This window comes from Bos grunniens, chromosome 6, assembly GCF_055505025.1.
Source record: "Bos grunniens cultivar Pamir isolate PY7600 chromosome 6, Bosgru_T2T1.0, whole genome shotgun sequence".
NCBI classification, from domain to species: Eukaryota; Metazoa; Chordata; class Mammalia; order Artiodactyla; family Bovidae; genus Bos; species Bos grunniens.
Genome location: NC_141170.1, coordinates 23,250,818 through 23,269,223, shown reverse-complemented (window position 1 = coordinate 23,269,223; position 18,406 = coordinate 23,250,818).

Below are 18,406 nucleotides of genomic sequence, written 5' to 3'. Positions count from 1 at the left end.
TGTTTTTCTGGAACTCTCTTGCTTTTTTGATGATCCAGTGGATGTTGGCAATTTGATCTCTGGTTCCTCTGCCTTTTCTAAAACCAGCTCAAACATCTGGAAGTTCACGGTTCACATACTGCTGAAGCCTGGCTTGGAGAAGTTTGAGCATCACTCTACTAGTGTGTGAGATGAGTCCATTTGTGTGGTAGTTTGAGCATTCTTTGGTATTGCATTTCTTTGGGATTGGAATAACAACTGAAAACTGACATTTTCCAGTCCTGTGGCCTCTGCTGGGTTTTCCAAATTTGCTGGCATACCTAGTGCAGCACTTTCACAGCATCATCTTCCAGGATTTGAAATAGCTCAACTGGAATTCCATCACCTCCACTAGTTTTTTTCGTACTGATGCTTCCTAAGGCCCACTTGACCTCACATTCCAGGATGTCTGGCTCTAGGTGAGCAATCACACCATCGTGATTATCTGGGTTGTGAAGATCTTTTTTGTACAGTTCTTCTGTGTATTCTTGCCACCTCTTCTTAATATCTTCTGCTTCTGTTAGGTCCAAACCATTTCTGTCCTTTATTGAGCCCATCTTTGCATGAAATATTCCCATGACATCTCTATTCTTGAAGAGATCTCTAGTCTTTCCCATTCTACTGTTTTCCTCTATTTCTTTGCGTTGATCACTGAGGAAGGCTTTCTTAACTCTCCTTTCTATTTTTTCGAACTCTGCATTCAAATGGGTATATCTTTCCTTTTTCCTTTGCTTTTCACTTCTCTTCTTTTCACAGCCATTTGTAAGGCCTCTTCAGACAGCCATTTTGCTTTTTTGCATTTCTTTTTCTTGGGATGGTCTTGATCCCTGTCTCCTGTACAATGTCATGAACCTCTGTCCATAGTTCATCAGGTACTGTCTATCATATCTAGTCCCTTAAATCTATTTCTCAGAATGAACCAGAGCCAAGACTAGTAGACTTTTGCCAAGAGGATGCACTGGTCATAGCAAACACCCTCTTCCAACAACACAAGAGAAGACTCTACACATGAACATCACCAGATGGAATTGGATGATTATTGGTACATTCTTTTTGGAAAATCACTTTAGAAATGTACATTTGGGAGTGCTTTTGTGTAGCACAGCTAGAGTAGATATTAGATCAAATTTTCAATTCAAGAAAATTTATCTTTGTAGTTGAGTCTCTACCTCTATCTTGAGGAAATTTCTTCTTTCAAGCACTAACAAACTTCACTTTCCTCGTGATCTCACTAGTCTTGTTTTCCCTTCTAGATCTCAATTTCAGGAATCCTTTTGGATATAAGAAGTTTCTTAATAATTAATACTTTAGAGTAAACATACATTCAATAATATTAGTTTAAATGTGATTTCATTTTTATGCATTAAAATTAAATAGAAAGTGTTAGCATTTGAATGATAGAAATTAGTATTTTGGGGATAAAGAGCTGCATATTCATCCTATTCCTAGTGTTGGACCTAAATATAGAGACAGATTTTTCCAATGCAGCATTCTTCCTGTGTGGATGTAAGTGTATTTGCACATTCCAGCTGGTTAAGAGTCAAGTGTAAAACAAAATGAGTCTCTACAATCCTTAAGTTAATGTAAACCATTTCACTTAAATCTCAAAACCATAAGCTTAGTGAAAAGCATGTCCCTAAGGCAACATTCCCCAAATTGTGTTTCCTAGGACAACAACAAACTGATATTAAATGTTTCATGGAGGAAACAATTGAATTAAATTTAGGGGGGAAATGAGCTGATTATAAGCAAATAAAATGAAATATGTTTATTATATTTCATAAAATGAAGGTGAGACAGGAGAGTGAAAAAGCTGGCTTGAAACTCAGTATTAAAAAAGCTAAGATCATGGCATCCAGTCCCATCACTGCAGGACAAATAAGATGGGAAAAAGTGGAAACAGTGATGGATTTTATTTTGTTGTCTTCAAAAATCACTGTGGATAGTGACTGCAGCCATAAAATTCAAGTACTCTTGCTCCTTAGAAGGAAAGCTATGACAAACCTAGACAGCATATTAAAAAGCAGAGACATCACTTTGCCAACATAGGTCTATTTAGTCAAAGCTATGGTTTTCCTTCATCAGGTAATGGATGTGAGAGTTGGACCATAAAGAAGGCTGAGCACCAAAGAACTGATGCTTTCAAATTGTGGTGCAGGAGAAGATCCTTGAGAGTCCCATGGACTTCAAGGAGATCAAACCAGTCAATCTTAATATTCACTGGAAGGACTGATGCTGAAGCTGAAGCTCCAATACTTTGGTCACCTGAGGCAAAGAGCTGCCTCATTGGAAAAGACCCTGATGCTGGGAAAGATTGAATGCAAAAGGAGAAGGGGACAGCAGAGGATGAAATGGTTAGATAGCTTCACTGACTCAATGGAAATGAATTTGAGCAAACTCCAGGAGACAGTGGGGGACAATGAAGTCTGGTATCCTGCAGTCCATGGGGTTGCAAAGAGTCAGACACAACTTAGCAACTGAACAATAAGAAAAACAAGATACAGTGGAATATTTTATGTACTAATATGCATTGTGAAGCTTTCAGAAATTAAAAAAATGACATTTTTTATGAAGAAATTTATATCACAGAGTTTTTTAAGAAAAATATTTTCGGTTGAAGGCAAGTTAGGTGATACTTCTTCATAAACCTCTTTTCAAGTGGATTCATCCAGGCCATGATACTCTCTTACTTTTTCAAGACAGTGATTTAAGAGCTTCTGCTTTCCTTCTCTTATTTCACAAAGAGACAAATTAGCAAAATAGTTTCATAGACCACCACTGACAGGTAAGAAACTTCTGAGGTAGAATTAAAACAAAGTTTCCTACCTTTTAAAATGTCCTTGCATTTGACAGTCTAGATTCTCTCTTTGGTTTTTCGTTTTCTTGGAATCTCTCAGGAATTCCCTTCTCACAAGAAACTTCGCAGGCAGTGGTAATGATTTGTGAATGGAAAGAGATTTATAAGGAAATGAGTTGAGACAATGCTTTAAAAATTCATTCTTAGGATACTTTTCAAGACACAGGAACTTTCTGATAACCGTCTGAGATTCAACATAGTGGCTTCTGACAAGCAATAGAACATTAGAAACATAATTAAGCTTTTAAACTTTGAGTAGGTTGCATTGTCCAATTATTTCCCCTGACATTTCAAACTCACACACCATTGAACAAACACAAATCCAAATGCTGAAAACAAATATGTGAGAGTGAATGAAGCAGATGAGACAGGGAACATTCCTTACTCAGAGGTAAATCGAAGAGCTGCTTATGAAGCCATGAGAATTCAACAGAATAGAAATTTGAAATATCAAGTAGGCATGCCTAGAAACACAAATGAAATGATGAGACTAGAGTGTCTGTGAGGATCCTACTATGAAGTGGGATCTCAATGAAAAGTTGAAGAATGAAATAAAAAAAAAATTAATGAACATTATAGTAAGTGTAAGAAAAGTGAGGCAACTTTTCTTTCCCCATTTGGAAGCTCTGTTTACTACACAGGAAGCTACTGTGAAGTTGATTAATAGTGCCCCCTCTCTCTCTCTTTAGTCACTAAGTTGTGTCCGACTCTTGCGACCGCATGAACTGTAGCCCGCCAGGCTCCTCTGTCCATGAGATTCTCCAGGCAAAAACACTGGAGTGGGTTGCCATTTCCTTCTCCAGGGGATCTTCGCGACCCGGGAGTCGAACCCAGCTCTCCTGCACTGCAGGCAGATTCTTTACCAACTGAGCTATGAGGGATGCCCTACCCACTGTTAAATCTCTGGTTCTGACTTGTTGCCCAGAATAAACTATGCTCTCAATGCACCTTGCGGGAGGGGGTGCAAATTAACCAACCATGGGGTGAAGTATGAAAGAAGTGGAAGGAATCATTTAATCTCTTTAAACACAGACCTAAAGCTATCATTGAGGCATTCGTGTCCATGTAATGAATAATAATAATATGTATTCTACAATTGATTTGAGGGAAAAAAAGTAAACAGAGCAAATTCACAAAACTTGAAGAACAGGAGAGAGAGGGAGGGGATAAAAGGGTTTCTAAGAGTGTTAACTTATTCCTATTTGACAGTGGGTATTCACAAGACACAACCTCATTTCTGAGAGTGATAGATTAGGAAATACAAGTTTTAACAGTATTATTTGTTATAAAAAACAGAAACATTATTTTGCCAACAAAGGTCCATATAGTCAAAGCTACGGTTTTTCCAGTAGTCATGTATGGATGTAAGAGTTGGACCATAAAGAAAGCTGAGTGCTGAAGAATTGATGCTTTTGAATTATGGTGTTGGAGAAGATTCTTGAGAGTCCTGTGGACAGCAAGGAGATCAAACCAGTCAATCCTAAAGGAATTCAATCCTGAATATTCATTGGGAGGACTGATGCTGAAACTGAAGCTCCAATACTTTGGCCACCTGATACGAAGCGCCAACTCATTGAAAAAGACTCTGATGCTCGGAAAGATTGAAAGTGGTAGCAGAAGGGGACAACGGAGGCCCAGATGGTTGGATGGCATCACTGACTCCGTGGATATGAGTTTGAGCAAGCTCCGGGAGCTGCTGAAGGCCAGGGAAGCCCGGTGTGCTACAGTCCATGGGGTTGCAGCAAGTCAGACACAACTGAGTGACTGAACTACATGTGTTATAAAAGGTGCCACTCTTAAAATTAAAAAAGAGTTATACCTTTCCCTATTTATTCAAAGCAACTAAGCATACAGAATAAATTAGAGAAACAAACTCTTCAGAGGAGGATACATAATGAAAAGATCTAGAAATTGTATGCAACAGATTGCATATTATTGAAATTGCTTAAGGCATAAGTATACTGCAGCCCTATTTGCAATAGCCAGGACATGGAAGCAGCCTAGATGTCCATCGACAGATGAGTAGACAAAGAAGTTGTGGTATTAATACATATATACAATGGAATTTCACTCAGCTATAAAAAGGAACAAATTTGAGTCAGCTCTAGTGAGGTGGATGAAACTAGAGCCTGTTATACAGAGTGAAGTAAGTCTGAAAGAGAAAACCAAATATTGCATATTAATGCATGTATCTGGGATCTGGAAAGATGGTACTGATGAACCAGTAGAGATGCAGACATAAGAACAGACTTGTGGACACAGTGGGGGAAGGGGAGGGGGGGACAAATTGAGAGAATGGCACTGAAACATACATAGGCATTACCATATGTAAAATAGATAGCCAGCTGGGATTTACTGAATGACACAGGGACTGTGCCCAGTGTCCTGTGACAACCTAGAGTGATGGGATGGGGTGGGAGGTGGAATGGAGGCTCATTAGGGAGGGGACATATATATTCCTATGGCTGATTCATGTCGATATATGATAGAAACCAACACAACATTGCAAAGCAATTATCCTCCAATTAAAAATAAATAATTTTAAAATTTATTTTTAAGAGTAGTATGGATGCATATACATTAACACATGTAAATAGGTAGCCAATGGGAGTTTGCTGTATAACTCAAGGAACTCAAACTGGGGCTCTGTAATAACCTAAAGGGGTGGGAATGGGCAGGAAGTGGAAGGGAGATCCAAGAGGGAGGGGGACATAGGTATACCCATGATTAATTCATGTGGATGTATGACAGAAATCAAGCCAATATTATAAACCAATCATCAATCAATTGAAAATAAATACATATTTTAAAAATAAATATATTTTTTAAAAGACATAAGTAAAAGGAAAGTCTTCTTTGCCTGTTTAACTTGCCTGATACGTTTCCTCTGACAGTTCTATCCTTGTTTCATATTCTGGGGTCCAATTCTGTATTGAAATATTTATATTTATTTTTATCAGTAATAAATTGACAACTTCTACTGTCCATCAAATCATTTTATACCTAGCATATGAGATTCTAATAAAGTTAAGTTGTATTTATATGATTCCCAAAGAGGAGATGTTGAACAAATAAGATCCACCCAGGTACTAAAATGTGGTAGTAAACTGTTCTGAATGATGGAATCATAATAGAAGGAAATGCGGGGGCCCTTATGTCTAGAGAGGCTATTTTTTGATGGCTTTGGGGGATGGAAAATATGTTACCAATCTGAGAGCATTGGTGTCAGGCCGACTTGTTGACTTCAGGATTGAACTGAAGGTTAGTTTTAGGTAGTCCCTGGACAATTTTGCCATGGGATTTTAGAACAGAAACAAATGCAGGGTTTCCATTCAGGAGAGTTCTAAAGGCTTCCATATGAAATGGAACACAACTTAGTAATAGATAGCATAGGGTTTTAAGTCAAACTCAATGCAATTTGAATGCCAGCTTTGTGACTTAGAATGATTCTGAGGCAATTTTGTGTGTGTGTCTTAGTTTCCTTATCATTAACATGGGATAAGAATAATTAGGGCTTCCCTGGTGGCTCAGTGGTAAAGAATCCACCTGCCAATGCAAGAGATGAGGGTTCAGTCCCTGGGTTGGGAAGCTCCCTTGGAGAAGGAAATGGCAACCCATTCTTGCCTGGGAGATCCCATGGACAGATGAGCCTGGCGGGCTACAGTGCATGGGATCACAAAAGAGTCAAACAAGACTTAGCAACTAAACAACAAATAATAACCTCCTCAGAAACTTGTGTCAAGGACTAAATGGGAAAATGCAAGTGCCTAGTTTATAATAAGTTTTCAATAAATGTTAAATTTAAATTTTTACTCAATAACTTTGATGTTCTATGAATTAGTGGGATATAGAATTTATTTTCTCTTCACAAAGATCTTCCAGGATTCCTGGGAGATATATCAAATATAAATATCAGGAATTCATTCTTCAATTCAACAAACTTTTATTGAGCACCTAATACTTGCCAGGCACTCTCCTAAGCTTTGGGGATATTGCAGTGATAATCTACAGACAGAATCCCTGCCTGCTTGAACCTTGTAGATATCGGGTAGAGGTCGGGGGGAGACAGACGGTATAAAAGCGTACAAGTAAATGTTTCCTTTCTGGTAATTATAAATGCTATAACTAAAATATTTTAGAAAAGTGAGAGAGACTGGTATTACGGATAAGAAAGGGAAAGACTATTTAAATGCGGTCAAGATGTGAGTCTCTAAAGGACATTTGATGAGAGATCCAAAGAGAGGGATCAAATTATATAAAGGTCTGTGAAAGAAGAGAATTCCATTCAGCAACAATATTTAATTTAAGGTTTCCAAAGTAAGAATAAGCTGGGGATACCAACAGAACAGCAAGAAATCTGTGGGAGCAAGTGCATGCTTTCTAATTATTAAGACTTCATGCAATTTAGAGTTTCACACAATTTAGTTTCTATTTAGAATTATTGAGAAAGAAACTCTAAATTTCATGAAATAATATTTGTGAAATCATAATCTAAAACTTGCCTGCACACACCATTTATTAGTTCAACATAAGCTTTTATGAATTCACTGTTATACTGTATCTTGAAATATGTTTTTAAAATATCTGGCATTGCTTTGTCTTCATAAAGCCTATAGTCTAGTTTTCTGTTTTCTGCATCATTAACGTATACAGTTTATTTGTATGCAATTTAGATCTAACAAAATCTATTAGCATAGTGTGGGATGGAGCTTTATGGTAGCTGATAGAAAGGTAAGCGCAGTGCAGATTGAAGTGCAGTGCCCTCTGAGGTCATATCATTATACTGAGAGTTCTGTGGAGGTCTAAGAAATAATCAAGGTTTTCAGGTCTCAAGTTTTTAAGACAAGTCTCTAAGTCAACTTTGAATATTTTACAGTACAAAATATTATTAGATAAATACAATTTAGTAGGCAATATAAAAATCATGGCTGAACAAGAACTTAATGATACCTTCTCTGGTTGCTATACCTTTATGTTTAGTTTTATAGAGTATTTTAAATATTTTTATGTGTTTTGTGTATAGTTGAGAACTGAATGAACAAGATTTAGAAAAAAAGAGAAATCAAGATTATTGAAAAGGCATAATCAAAAAGAAAAATTTAGTATTATGGTTAGCATAATTGAATAATAATTATATGATACTCATTTTATATGATACTTTAATGCCCTTGCGCTTTAAGATAAAGTCAATGCAACCAAAAATACAGGAGGGTAGTAAAAACATACTTAAAGCCAGAAATCCTGGCAGCTATAAAGTCTTAAAGAAGCAATTTTATAGAGACTGACAGATCTATAGGGGTAGATCCAAGAATCCTTAATAGAGGTGATCATTCATTCAACAAACATTTATTGAGTAAGCCAGACAGTAGATGAAAACCTAATATATGTACCACCCTCTGTATAACACATCAACATATATCATTTCCTCTAATATTTGTTACAGTCCCATGAAGTGTGTATTCTTAAGGGGAATACAGAATTCAAAGGGGTTACTGTAAATGAGCTAGGTGATAGTAGAAATGCTGGAGTAGAAACCCAGGGTTTTTTGACAATCTATTTCTTGATCTTTCCAGTATACCATGCTAACCTTCCTATTCATCTGCACAAGGTTGAAACACGGGCCTTCTTCTTCCTGTAATTTTAATTTTCTTTAAGAGTCTTTTTTAATATAAATGTATTTATTTTAATTGGAGGCTAATTACTTTACAATATTGTATTGGTCTTTTTTTTATCACACAGAAAATGAAAAGACTGAGTATCTTATAAGATGCCACTAGTACCCAGTGGGAAGTGGTGTGCATGAGACTGAAGAGAAAGGAGGAGAGGGAAAACTAATTTGAATGAAGAAGTTGCAGGGTAATAGTAAGAGAGTGAAAGAGAAGAGAGGAAAGTGGTAACAGGGCAGCAAGAGATGCAGGCACACTCCAGAGAAACGTCTTTTGTTGTGTTGTTGTTGTTTTTCACCTAACTTTTGTTCTTACTGTATTAGTTTCTAAAGAAAAGCAGGATGATTACAGACATTTCTTAACTTATACTCAATATCCATTTCCCCTAAATTTTATGTCTTCTTCAAACCATTCTCAGAGCTTCAGTTATCTGCCCGTAGTGCAGGAGACCAGGGTTCAGTCCTTGGGTCAGGAGGATCCCCTGAAGAAGGGAATGGCAACCCACTCCAGTATTCTTGCCTGGAGAATTTCATGGACAGAGGAGCCTGGCTACAGTCCATAGAGCTGCAAAGAATTGGACATGACTGAGCAACTAAAACTAAGCTTCAGTTAGCACATCTAAGTTGCTAACTCCATAAGTTTTATATCCAGACCCAACTGTTCTCAAAAGAATACCATATTTCCAGATGCTTACAGAAAAAAATCAACTTGGAGGATGCTGCAAGTGCCTTAAATTCAACCTGTCCAGAACTACAATAATTTATTTTTTTAATTTTTATTTTATATTGAAGTATAGAACCAAATGTATAAACTCTGGAAAAACAGCTTACTGTTTTTCTCCCTGCCTCTCCCTATATCCTTCATCTGTCCAAGACTAAGAGAGCTCTCTTTCTACCCAAGAATGGCAAATTCAGCCTGTGCAACCCATCATCTCCCTCGTCTCTATCCAATCACTAGTACCTGTCCTTGTTCTTGCTCAGTCACTAAGTCACATACAACCCTTTGAAACCTCATGAACTGTAGCCCGCCAGGTTCTCTGTCCATAGAATTATTCCAGGCAAGAATACTGGAGTGGGTAGCCATTTCCTTCTCCAAGAGATCTTCTCGGACCAGAGATCAAACTCAGGTCTCCTACATTGCAGGAGGATTCTTTACTGAGCCATCAGGGAAGGATCTGCCCTTGTACTTTATTAATAATTCATGAATCTATCCTCATGGTCTTGGTAATTTCATCATTCTTTCCTGAAGTGCCAGAGGAGCCTCCGCTTTTCCCTTTTGTATCTTCCCTTTCCATTCCAGTCTGTACACAGTCAGTAGAGGCAACTGTCTAAAATTTAAATTTAATCATGTAGTTTTCTAGAAAAATGTTTGTATAGTATCCCACACTATCTGAAAGATCAAGTCCACAATCGTTCCATGGCTTTCAGTGCTCTCAGTGAATTCCGTTCAACCTTTCTCACCATCCTCAGCCCCTGACACTCTTCAGTTGAGTTCAGTTCAGTCACTCAGTCATGTCCGACTCTTTGCGACCCCATGAATCGCAGCACGCCAGGCCTCCCTGTCCATCACCAACTCCCGGAGTTCACTCAACATCACGTCCATCGAGTCAGTGATGCCATCCAGCCATCTCATCCTCTGTCGTCCCCTTCTCCTCCTGCCCCCAATCCCTCCCAGCATCAGAGTCTTTTCCAATGAGTCAACTCTTCACATGAGGTGGCCAAAGTACTGGAGTTTCAGCTTTAGCATCATTCCCTCCAAAGAAATCCCAGGTTTGATCTCCTTTAGAATGGACTGGTTGAACACTCTTAGCCAAACCAAATGTACACTTTTTTGCTCAAATTTTTTTCTTTCCAAAGCACTTATCATGGCCTGAATCGTCTTCTGTGCGTGTTTATTGGTTTCCCTCAGAAGGTGAGCTTTCTCAAGTCCAGAACGCTGTTTACTTTGCTGGCTGCAGAGTCTGTCATGCCTACAACAGTGTCTGACACATAACAGGTGCCCAGTGGGTATATATTGATTAACTGACTGACCCAGAAGTTTCGAGACAATTGCCTCTGAAGCCCAAATCCATGTTCTCTATTATATATCATTATATATACTAGATTAACAATCACTTTCTTACTTTTCATCTTAACTTTCACTCAAAGTAGTAAAATTTTAAAACTAATATAGTGAGGAAACGTACAGGTTTGGGTGGGGCTTTCCCCAGTGGCTCAGCAGTAAAGAATCTGTCTGCAATGCAAGAGACTCAAGGGACTTGGGTTCGATCCCTGGGTCAGGAAGATCCCCTGGAGGAAGGTAGGGCAACCCACTCCAGTATTTTTGCCTAGAGAATCCCACGGACAGAGGAGCCTGGTGGGCTATAGTCCATGGGGTCTCAAAGAGTCAGACATGACTGAAGCGACAGAGCACAGCATGTAACACAGGTTTGGGTATCAGGGAGACTTGGGTATCAGGTTTGAATTCTGGCTCCACATTGACTCATTTACCTCATTTAGAAAATGAAGAAATATTTCCTTCTTTACATAGTTATTTCAGATCGTGTGTATGATTTAGATATATGATTTATACTGTAAATACACCCTCCCTTCCTTCTTTCCTCCCTCTTACCCTTTCTTCTTTCTTCCTCCTCTTTTCGCTTTGGTAGGGAACCTGTTTGCAAGATAAAACCTCGACTGTGACACAGAGGAAGGAAGGGGGACATTTTCACATATTAAACTATCCCTCTTAGCTGAAAAATCAAATGTCTGATTTGGACAGCCATGTGATTGTCCAGCTTATGCTTAAATAGCTCTAGCAGGAAAAATTCTACCTCCTGTTTCTGTCTAGCCACCAGAAAACATAAATTCCATATCACAACCACATAAAATTGTAACATCAGCTAATATTAAAGATAGTTTGCATAGTATAATAAATTAATTAAATAATCTTGGTGAGTCTATTTGAATTGAAACGTCAAAGTCAAGTTTCCTGCAATTTCTTTATCAAGGTCTCTAAAGTTGTATTTTTATTGATATTTTAAAAATAAATTCCTATAACATCAAACCTATAAAAGGTTCATCACAGACCAAATACCTCTCTAACCTTTTAAGCTCTCACAGTAAAAACTGTCTTTTTTATTTATCTAAGTTTGGGAAAGATACAAATGTAATCATAACCCCCAAGGCAAAATTTTATGGCAGTTTTCAGAACTCTTCACTATAAAAACTACTCAGACCTACAAACATAAAAGTTTCCAATAAAATTTGTTTTAGATACTCGCAATAAAACATTCTTTGCTTGCCTCTTAGCTCCAAATTTTGGAACCACAGCTGTCCAAATGCTGAAGATATATTCCACCTTCCCCAGCCACGCATTCCTCAAACTTTTAAACTCCTTCCATTGAAAAACACTATTATTTATTAAATATCATTAATATTTCATATATAGGAAATGTATGTTAATAAGAATGAAAGAAAAAATGGGTCATATTAAAGAAATCACAAAGAGCATTACATACAAAGAGCAATACATACATACATTACTAAAGCACCTTAAGTAACTATATTTTACGTTAAAAATAATGTCCTTGGGTTTTCACCTAAAAAATCATTCTGCTGTTTAAGCTGGAACATGTTTCACAATGAAAATTTACATAATAAGGGAGAAACATGGACCTATGAGCACAGAAGTGATTCATATTGGAAGGTCTTCTGAGAGTGCGTGCATGTTCTTGTAGGGGCATTTTGAAAGCTGATTTCAATTCCACTTCTGGTCCTCCCAGTACCACAGGGAAATGCTGCCAATGGCTTCAGTGCTGAGGAAGCACACAGAAGCATCCTGGCTCTGGGCTTGAATAGTTTTACCAAGGTGTTCCTTTCAGGCCTCTGACCTTGAAATCAATCCATTCCATCCATTGCTTTGATCTCTGTTTCTCTGGGGCATTACACAAAATACAAACCAGGCTCCTTCCTTTGATATCAGCATATTGTTTACCATGCAGAAAGCAGTCAGTGGTCCGGGCTCTGTTCTCAGCTAGTCCCTTACATACATGCTCCTCTGCCTTAGGGAGGGAGTGTGGGTGGAAACGTGTGCAAAGGCTTAGGCACCAGACCAATTTATGTTTGAACCTCAGAAATGCCACTTTCTATCTCTATCAGTCTGGCAAGTTAAGAAACTTCCTCATCTGTAAAACTGAAGCAAATTTCCTCCCGTTTGTTCCTTCCTGACTCATGGTCCCATTGCTGACCTCCCTGCAAACTCCTTCAATTTTATACAGTTTCTCTCAAAGTGCAGTAAAGTTCCCTACAATCCAACCTTCAACTTGCAAACTTTCAAAGACTCAAACATGCATGCTAGCCCCTGTATTGTACTGGTGCTGTTTTTCAGTCGCTATGCCATGTCCAACTCCTTGCAACCCCATGCCTGTAGCATGCCAGGCTTCCCTGTCCTTCAGTATCTCCCAGAGTTTGCTCAAACTCATGTCCATTGAGTCAGTGATGCCATCCAACCATCTCATCCTCTGTCGTCCCCTTCTCCCCCTGCTTTCTCTCAATCCTTCCCTGCATCAGGGTCTTTTCCAATGAGTTTTCTTTGCAAAAGGTGGCCAAAATATCAGAGTTTCAGTTTCAGCATCAGTCCTTCCAATGAATATTCAGCATTCAAAGTACTATACTTTAAGGTTAAAATGTTTATTTTTTATGTTTTTTTATGTATTATCTGTGTGAAAGTATTATATGTATTAAAAGGAAGTGTTAGTCTCTCAGTTGTGTCTGACTCTTTGCAACCCCATGGACTGTAGCCCATCAGGCTCAACTATCACTGGAATTCTCCAGGCAAGAATACTGGAGTGGGTAGCCATTCCCTTCTTCAGGGGATCTTCCTGGCCCAGAGATCAAACCCAGGTCTCCTGCATTGCAGGCAGATTCTTTACCATCTGAGCCACCAGAGAAGCCCAATTATATACACTATGTATGTATATCTCTGTAAAAAGTAACATAAAACTATTACAGTAGTACAGTACAATATCGTGATCGTGTTAGTTGGGTACCTAGGCTAACTTTGTTGGACTTACAAATGTGTTCTGTGAATGAAACTCCTTCATATGTAGGAGACTTACTATAAACTCATTGTAATTCAGATTATACAGAAACAAACTGAGACAAGAACTGTGTACAAGGTACTCTCTGTGGTACTCGGAGAGACTTGTCAGAGAATCAGGGAAGCAGGGCAGGGAGAGGGAAGAAGTCAAGCAAGAGTATATTTTCAGGCACAGATTTGGCCTCACCTGGCCTCTCAGAGGAGGTCTGCAGCTGAAATTACACCGGCAAGTTTGTTCCCCACAGAGGCTGGCCAGATAAAATGTGACACCCCGTTAAATTTGAATTTCAAGTACACAAAGAATTCTTTTTGTGCTGTCCTTAGTCTTTCTGTCCTGTGTGACTCTTTGCAACTCCTTGGACTGTAGCCCACCAGGCTCCTTTGTCCATGGGTATTTTCCAGACAAGAATACTACAGTGGGTAGCCTATCCCTCCTCCAGGGGATCTTCCTGACCCAGAAATCAAACAGTGGTCTCCTGCATTGCAGGTGGATTCTTTACACCAGCTGAGCTACCAGGGAAGCCCAGATTTTTTTAGTATGTTTCAAATATTCCGTGAAACGTGCTTATACTAAAAAACAATTATTTGTTTACCTGAAGTTCAAGTTTAATTGGCTATCCTGAATTTTTTTTAGTTTGTATGGAAATTCTGTGAAAGTCAGGTTGCTGGGCTTTCATCCTAAGGGCTGTGAGTTGGGGTCATGGAGATGGGGAGGTGGTAGCAGGACCTCACAGAATCCATACAAGGGATGAAAGAGGATCTGAGTGAGATCCCAGCAAAAGTGTCTGCTAGCATCCTCCAGTATTTTTGCCTGGAAAATCCCATGGACGGAGGAGCCTGGCAGGTCACAGTGTATGGGGTCGCAAGAGTCAGACATGACTTAGCGACTAAACCACCACCACCAGCATCCTATACTGTGTCATGTTCTTCATACAATGCTCCTTCCACTTCCTTCCACTATGGAAAAGGGGTCTCACAATTTTTCTCTGCAACAAAACTAACTTTCTACAGTTCTTCAGTATAGCTTATAGATCACACATTGATTGCTCTGACTCCCCAGGGATAAGTCCCTCTTGAGCTCTGGCTCTCTGGCTATTGCCTTCTTGTCCTGCAGTTTTGCCTATATCCAGGAGACCCTTGACCCTGATAACTGTGGTGTCTAGGTCACAGGTTTCCTCCAGCCCCAAATGCTACAGCCATCTTGGTCACTGCTTTGTCAAATAAATAGTCTCAAAGTTCCGTTATTCATTCTTTATGTTCACAGCACATTCTCTTGATTCTTCCTGGTCTAATCATTACTGGGATTTCCTTCACCTGTGAAAACTTAATTATCCCACTTTGAAAATACTCTCATTCATTCAGTTTTCACTCCATTACTCCTATTACATGAGTCCTTAGACTTAATGAAGACACTTTCCTCATTCATCCACCCTTCCAGAGTTTACTTTCTTCTCTCATCAGCAACATATTTCAGCCTTTTATCAATACTTATAAACATTCCAACAGCCTCATCCTGTATTTATTCTGCTATACTCATCTAAGACCCCCTCAACCCATAACAATGCATAAGCCTCCCTTCTCCATTCCTCTGAAATTTGATTAAAAGATTATCATTGTGAAATGAAAATATCTCCTGCCATATTAATCAACAAGAAATGTCACAGCCATCAGTGATTTCTGGCCTCCAAATGTGAATGAGGGCTCCAAAAACTGATCTGGCGGATGCTGCCACCACCACAAGGTGATTGCTGGGGAGCCGGGGGAATGCAAGAAGCAGAGGAAACGAGGAAACAGGATTGGCCCCAGATAGCTGAGGGGCTATGAAAGGAATGAATTCAGTGAGCCCAGAGGCTAAAGTTATGACAAACATAGACAGCATATTAAAAAGCAGAAACATTACTTTGCCAACAAAGGTCCATCTAGTCAAGGCTATGGTTTTTCCAGTAGTCATGTATGGATATGAGAATTGGACTATAAAGGAGGTTGAGCACCAAAGAATTGATGCTTTTGAACTGTGGTGTTGGAGAAGATGCTTGAGTCCCTTGGACTGCAAGGAGATCCAACCAATCCATCCTAAAGGAAATCAGTCCTTAATATTCATTGGAAGGACTGATGTTGAAACTGAAACTCCAATACTTTGGCCACCTGATGCGAAGAACTGACTCATCTGAAAAGACCTTGATGCTGGGAAAGATTGAAGGCAGGAGGAGAAGGGGATGAAAGAATATGAGATGGTTGGATGGCATCACCGACTCAATGGACATGAGTTTGAGTGAAGTCCAGGAGTTGGTGATGGACAGGGAGGCCTGGCGTGCTGCAGTTCATGATGTCGCAAAGAGTCGTACACGAGTGAGTGACCTAACTGAACTCAACTGAACTTAGAGGCTTGCCTCTTCCCATACATAGAAGAGTATGCTAAATTCCTTGACTTGACACCTGATTTTTGATGTTCAAATTGCCTTCTCCCTTTGCTGCAAACTTGTATTTAGCCTGACTTCCCTGCTGCCTCCTTGGAGCAGTTTTCTCAGAGCTACTGATATGCTGTCTCCCTGGGGCCCCGAGTCCTAAACATTCCCACCAAATAAAATGAATCTCTACTTTCAGGTTTTTGTCAACTATATTTTTTTAGTCGCCATCATGATAAGGATTTTCTTGGCAGTCCAGTGGTTAAGACTTTGCCTTCCAAGGCAGGGGGTGCGAGCTTGATTCCTGGTCAGAGAGCTAAGATCCCACATGCCTTTTGCCTAAAAAAACAAATCAAAACATAAAACAGAAACAATATTGTAATAAATTCAATAAAAACTTTAAAAATGGTCCACTTCAAAAAAGTCTCTTTAAAAAAAAATGATTACTCTGATGTCTTGTATACAGTATTGGGACAACAAAACTTTCACTTCTAATTATAGGAGCAAATTTAAATCATACTGAAATTAGCTACATTATATATTGCTATAACATATCCCCCACCCCAGTGGAGAGGGTTTTAAATGCAAAGACACTCTGATATATTGCAATTTTCCTTTAGGGATCATTAGGCATCTAATATGAAGAATATTAGCTTGGGTAGAGTAGAAGCTTAAATCTATGCATTTAGTAATTTCTCACACGACAGTATAAATTGGAAGCAACATTCTTAGAGTGCTATGCTATGCTAAGTCACTTCAGTTGTGTCCGACTCTGTGTGACCCCACAGATGGCAGCCCACCAGGCTCCCCCGACCCTGGGATTCTCCAGGCAAGAACACCGGAGTAGGTTGCCATTTCCTTCTCCAATGCATGAAAGTGAAAAGTGAAAGTGAAGTCACTCATTTGTGTCCGACTCCCAGTGACTCCATGGACTGGAGCCTACCAGGTTCCTCCGTCCATGGGATTTTCCAGGCAAGAGTACTGGATTGGGGTGCCATTGCCCTCTCCGTCTTAAAGTGCTGAATCCATGTTAATATTTATACATTGAAAATAGACACAGGGAAAAGATATCCTTTTTCAAAGGAAAATTCCTTTGAAAGTAGGTTTAATATTAAACCTTATTTCCAATACTCTTTTATTATGCTTACTTATTTTGTGGTGGAAAAGAAGAGGCAGAAGTACAATGAAACACAACAGCAATTATCCTATGCACAGACATGTATTAAACACAATAGTGAAACAAAAACAATTATCATGCATGCATTTACATTAAAACAGAAATGAAATATTTACAAAGTTGAGTTTTTTCTTGGAATTGAAAGTAACTTCAGGAACAAGTTAAAAACTCTAAACCATTTTAAGTTCAATATTGTACAACTAGATATAACTCCAAGTTCTTTTCAAAACAAACTGTTTACAGCGGCTTCTTAATTCATTATAATTACCGCCACCGTTCAAATCCAACACAACTAAAAGCTGGAAACTACGGCAAGAGTTCCTCCTACTCTAAATAGTGAAATCGAAGTAAAAGTTAATTATATTTTAAACCTATTTTTTCTTCCTTGTCTTATTTCACTGTTGAAGTCATTTAATATTCATGAAGGTGTGCAAAGATTAATTTTCATTTTTATATACTTGTTTCAGACATACTTAAACTGAAAGAGTTTGATTACTATACAAAATATAAGGTGATAAATCATAATCCTTCCCCATTTAGTAGAATTGGATTTTACCAATATGTTACCTTAAATTTTATTTGCTGGACTACCCTGTTGTTCAGACAGTAAAGCATCTGCCTGCAATGTGGGAGACCTGGGTTTGATCCCTGGGTGGGGAAGATCCCCTGGAGAAGGAAATGGGAACCCACTCCAGTACTCTTGCCTGGAAAATGCCATGGACAGAGGAGCCTTGTAGGCTACAGTCCATGGGGTCACAAAGAGTCGGACACGACTGAGCGACTTCACTTCACTTCACTAAGAACCTCAAGTAAGTTTGATTCTTTCAGCTTGACTCCCTGTGTCCTAGTATAAGTTGTTGTGTGCAGGGAGACAGTGTGATATGATTAGGAAGTATGTTATTTCAAACAGTTGGAACAAGAAGGCCCAAGGAATGAGTCCTAAATTAATAGCAACTAGTTGGTTTCTTTTTTGGTTTAAAAGTGAAACTAATATTTCAGGAGATTCAAGAATCAGAGGTCTCCAACCTCTGGAATCTAACAACTGTTGGTCTAAGATGAGGTTGACGTAATGAGTCCCTTTGCTGTCCATCTGAAACCATTGAAACATTATTAGTTGGCTATACTCCAAAATAAAATAAAAAGTTTAAAAAATATAAAAATATTTTAAAAGGAAGCCACTCAATAAAATAATGAAACATGGACA